Raw genomic sequence first — 5,868 nt, forward strand, 5'->3', positions numbered from 1 at the left:
AGTTAAACACTAGTATCTTCTTTCAAAAGATTTCCTTCCGTCAGTAATACATCTCCAGAAATCTATATTTTAACCATACTTATTTTCTGTAGTTCTAGAATTACTGTTTAAATTCATCACTAATAGAAGGGAATGCATATGGTTTAATATATAATCTCATTTTCTGAAAACTGGTTCATAGATTCTAAGGACCAGCACATGATCAGTGCATAATCAGTAATGCATGAGGGAGGGAGTCTAAGACTCTGAGTCCCTGCTTGGTTTCGATGGCATGGGCCAGGCTCCTGCATGCTATGGGAACTTTAATTAGTTGGCATTTTCCGCTAAGATTGTGTTAGTGCCTTTAGTAAAAGCGTCACTTATTACTCCTGAACAGGTGGGTGAGATGCAATAGTTTGAGAAGTACTGAGTCCATCTACTTTCCAATAGCATCAACTGAGTAAATTAAATAAATTACATGAGTAACAAAGTATTTCATTTCTTACCCATATTTTAGCACCAATATGAATATGGGATATACAATTATAAAGTATAAAAACATTTTTATTTTGATTTTAATTTTAATATAGGAAAAATTATAGAAACATTTTAATATGTAACATGTTTAATTATTAGGTATCTAGGCAGTATCGCTGATGTTGCTGGCACACTCTTTCTATCATTAAATACATACATCTGTGCTCAACTTCATCATCCATTTTCTACATTGAGTTGCCCCAAAGAGGAAAAGTCTCATCATAATCCATGTCTGTAGTTTGAGGCATCTGTCAGGTAACCACTGACTTCAGTTCACACTTGAAATTAGCTGCCTTCTTTGTCCACAGCTCAGCAGTCCTGGACTGTGACTGCCTGGTTCTACAAGCTGTCACACTAAGAGCCTCTCTAAGAGCAGGCCTTGAGTGCCGCATGGCCTACATTTGGAGTCAGATCCACTCAGATATAGTTTTGAATTTGACAATAATTTCCAATCATATCCATATGACAAATTAGGGGGAAGAAAATGAATTTTATCCATGTAAATATTATTAGATTAATAAAGTTCATTTATAGCTTTTGTCCTTCGTCATCATGAACTGTTGGGATATAACACTTTCACTAAATGAAAGAGCAAATTTAAATTCTCAAAACTATTTGCTTTTTTATTATACAGTCAGTAACAACAGTGGAAGAAACCAGAAAAGAAAAATCATCTCTAATGCCAACTCAATCAAAAAATTTATTTTCATTCTAACCCCACTCCTAGCTTTAGTTTACATGATTGCAATCATAGAAGACATAAATTTTTATAATCTGCTGTTTCACTTCACGCTCAATTGCAAATATTCTCAATGTTGATATGTAATTTTTATTTTTTATTTCATTTTTTGGTACAAAATTTAGGCTTGTTTTTTTTTTCTGACTGCATAGTTCATCAAATACTGTTACTTTCTTAGTCAATTCTTTAGTAATTTGAACACTTGATTTGTTTCCAGTTCTGTGTTATTAAAAAAAAAAAAAAAAAAAACTACAGTAAGTTAACATGTAGTATAGTTTTCCCTTGAAATAAATGCCCAGAACTGAGATTTTTTAGATAAATGTGAGAATGTTTTTTGGCTTTTACTCAAACCATTTATTAGCAGCTTGGATGAGCCCCTGATGGAAATCTCTGCCAGCTCTCCTCTCCTCAGTCTGACACATGACTTCTCTGAGCTCTTAGAGTCCTCTTGGCTCTCTAGCTCCCCTTCCACTCCCAGACCCAACAAATAAAGGATGCTAACCGGCATTTTAACATTTGGCTAAGCAAACCCCAGGCAACTTCACACTTCATTACTTTATCTCCACTCTCCTTTCTTTCTAAAGAAATGCCATTTCTTATAACAAATGAGGTGTGTATAATCCTCAGTTGTTTTGGTGCACTTTTAGAAATTCACAACTATGGCAATGTAGCAAGTTATCTGAACTATAGAATGTGACTGACACACCCACGGGCCTAATTCTACTGCAAACATAATGAATAGGGTTTGGTAAGGAACAAAGCAGACAAAATATGGGAAAGTACTTTCTAAATAGCAAAGGAACGTGCAGAAAGTATAACTACTATTAACCACCCCTAAATTTACCTTTACATCTGTGGCATGAGAAATATATGTGTGTGTGTGTGTGTGTGTGTGTGTGTGTGTGTGTGTGTGTAATCCCAACTCCATTTCCTGGCACAGAGCTCCTAAAACACTAGGAACTTCCTGAGGATAGGACTGATAGGAGTGTCTTCTGTTATTCATAACAAGCCACTTTAGACTACACCTATGTTTATGCTAATGAGGTGACTCTCCAGAGGACCCTAGATACCTAGAGGACACCAGCTTGTTGGTGGAAAGACCAAGCCATGCTTAGAGGGCTGGAATACGTATCCCTTACCCTTAGCCACCAGGAGGGAAAAGGGTCTAGAGATTAAGTTCATTCACCAGTGGTCAATGATTTAATCAATTGGGCCTACATAACGAAACTTTCATAAAAACTTTTAAAAATAGATTCAGAGAATTTCTGGGTTGGTAAATTACATGGAGGTGCTGGGAGGTGGGTATACCTGGAGAGGGCATGGTATCTCTGTACCTTGTCCCCTGTATCTTACTCTATACACCTCTTCCACTTAGCTGCTCTTAAGTTTTATTGTTGATGATAACCCAAGAATAGTTAAGTAAACAGCTTTCCTGAGTTCTGTAGGTCATTCTGGCAATTTATCAAGTCTGAGGGAAGGTTGTGGAAACCCCCAAATTTGTAATTGGCCAATCAGAAATGTGGGTAGCCTGGACAATTCATTTTCACCTGGTGTCTGACGTAGGGGCAGTCTTGAGGGACTAAGCCCTTTAACTAATGGGATCTGATATTAACTCCAGGTAGATAGTTTCATAATTGAATTAAATTCTTGGACATTCAATTGGTGTCTGGATAACTGCAGAATTGATGTTGGAAGAGATACCACATATTTGGTGTTAAGGGAAAACACTTCTCAACATGACTCATGTGGTGATCCTGTTAAGATGGAGATGCTGATTTGAGAGCAAATTTACTCCTCACAGTGTGGTCCATGGATCAGCAGCATTGGCATCACTTGGGAACTTAGAAATGCAGAATCTCAGACTCTATCCCAGACCTACTCAGCCAGATTCTGCATTTTTAACAAGATCCCACAGTGGGTCATATACACAGTAAAGTTTGAGAAGAACTGGTATAAGCCTCAGATTTCTTGTTCCTAAAAGCTTTGCAGCCACATACAATACACATTCAGTAAGGGGAAGCTACTATATAGGCTTTCCTCCAGGTTCAGAGCTCGGATTTTAAAAAGCATTCCTTATAAGTAACCAAAAGAGTAACTTGTCTGATCTTACTGTATGTTCCATGGAAATTTACTTCATGTTTTTATAACTTAGTTTATCTTTTCTAATAAAACAAAGACAATGGTAACTATCTCATAAGATTATTGTAAGGTTTTATAAGAAAACATAATTACAGTAGCTAACACTTAGGGAATACAATAAGCCCGGCTGTGCATAGCTCTTCATGCAGATTCATTCATTTGATGCATATTTACTGAATACCTACCATGTTACTGGGCACTGTTTGGGGGCGTCTGGAATAATGTTATAATAGTTAACATTACTGAACATTTCCTATGTGCCAGACACTTTTCAAAACAAGTTATTTCTTTTTTAAAATTTCATCTTTATTGAGGTGTAATTAATATACAAAAAACTGCACCTCATTAATGTATACAACTTGGTGAATTTGGACTTATGTATCCATCCATGTTGTGCTTCCTGAAGGAGGGCATGGCAATCCACTCCAATACTCTTGGCTGGAGGATCCCATGGACAGAGGAGCCTGGCAGGTTCCAGTCCATATGGTTGGAAAGAGTCAGACACGACTGAAGTGACTTAGCGTGCACACATGCATATACCTATGTTATCAACACCACCGTACAGGTAGTAAACATATCCATCACCTGCAAAAGTTTCCCTGTGTCCATCTGCTAGATAAACATGTTATTTTCAACAGATCACATTTCTAAACAGGTTAAATCTTCACAATAGTCCTCTAACTTTCTTCAGTCTCCACAATAATCCAATGAAGATCATCCAAATGGGGAAACTGACTAGCCCAAAGTTACAGTATGGTGCATGGAGTAAATGGTAAATGGTAAACGCTAGTAAATGGAGGACTCCAAAGATCACGCTCCAAACTACTGGGGTATGCTGTGTGATGTATGAGGTTAAATTGTATGAAATCACCAACATTCCACCATTATTGATTCTTGCAAACAGTAATTTTGTATGCAGTGTCCACAAAATTGTGAATTATTATCTTCCTTTTGCTTTTTTTTTTTTTTGAAATGACAGTGTGTGTCCTTAATCTTTGCCTTAGGATCCAGGATCCACTGAAGGCTATGAAACTAACAGAAAGACAGGAACTATAAACAAGGTTCTCTCCATTAGATAGCCTATTTCACTTCAAGCCCTTGGTGAGACTCAGTAAAGGTTTTTACTCTAGTCATTAAAACATTAAAGATAACACAATTCTAGTGCTTGCTTCAGCAGCACATATACTAAAAACTGGAATGATACAGAGAAGATTAGCACGGCCCCTGCCCAAGGTGGACATACAAATTCCAGAAGTGTTCCATATTTTTAACCAACACAACACTGTAGAGCAATTATCCTCCAATCTGAAAAAACACAGTTCTAAATAGCAAAATAGGATATGTTCATCACTTTGGCAGAGAGAAGAAGAAAGGAAAAATAAAAGTCTGGTGTCCACTGGGAATATATTTGATCTTTTTCCTCTCTGAATTCAGAACGAGCTTCAGCATTTGCTGTGTACAAAGGGCCAAAATGAGCTGATAGGGTAGATGTTTTAAGACATAATGAAGACAAACATGAGTTCAGAACCAAAGCCTTCACCTGAGAGTACAGCTAATATTATCAGTGTAAGTATTTTTTATTTGTAGTGTACACAGGGTGGGGGGACATAAGCTGCTTTAATAGCTTCTCATTGAATAACAGGAATGACTTCTACTAAATGTAACTCTGAAAGATTAGAGAAGAGTCATAAAAAATAATTTTAACAGCCATGATCCCCTGTCCTCCCACTTAAATAAACTCTGTCTATTTTATTATTGTATTATACCATAAGCTACAGGGCTAGGAAACTCCCACTATTTCCAGACTCACTCATGCATAGAACGTTTGTGATTGACGGACAAGTGAGGCTGAAATGTGCAAATGGAGATGAAGCATTCTAAGATTATACATCTCCCAGGTAGGGGTTGGCCCTCTTCCAGCATCTTAAGCTTGGCCAAGCTCTGCAGGGATGAGTATTTAAGGAAAGATGCTTATTCTCAACCAGAGCCTGGAATAACTCCTCCCCTTCCTGAATATCTAAATACGCCCCCTCAAAACTTGCTCTTTCATGATCTATACTCATTTAGTCAACAAATAGCAACAGAGCCTGGAAAATCCACTCTTATCCAGGCCCTGAGAAAACATACAGTTAGTTGAGAAGAGGTCCAAGATCAGAGGAACTTAGAGTCTAAGACAGTGATTCTCAACTCTGAATGCATGTTAAAATTACCTAAAGCTTTAGAAAAATCCTAATGGGTCCTGCTGCTAACTAATTAAATTATAATCATTGGGGTAAAGACCAAAGAAGAGCCAAAGTTGAGAATGACTAGGAAAGAGACAGATAAATATATCACTGTCATACACTGCTATTGTGGAAAGTATAAGATCTATTAGACCCTGAAGGAAGGATTCCAACCCAACTTTGAGGGAATCACAGGTTGGCTGGAAGGCACCTGACCTGTATTATACTTGAAGAGAAAAGGAGATAACAGAG

General features: G+C 37.4%; 1 non-coding gene across 1 annotated transcript; it reads left to right on the forward strand.

Moving 5' to 3' along the window:
* The first annotated feature begins 4,555 nt into the window (after positions 1–4,555).
* LOC128052936 (U6 spliceosomal RNA) lies at positions 4,556–4,663 on the forward strand. The gene has a single exon (XR_008199887.1). It is a non-coding gene; the product is annotated as a U6 spliceosomal RNA (small nuclear RNA).
* Positions 4,664–5,868: the final 1,205 nt, after the last annotated feature.

The sequence above is a fragment of the Budorcas taxicolor genome, chromosome 8 (assembly GCF_023091745.1).
Source record: "Budorcas taxicolor isolate Tak-1 chromosome 8, Takin1.1, whole genome shotgun sequence".
Classification (NCBI taxonomy): Eukaryota; Metazoa; Chordata; class Mammalia; order Artiodactyla; family Bovidae; genus Budorcas; species Budorcas taxicolor.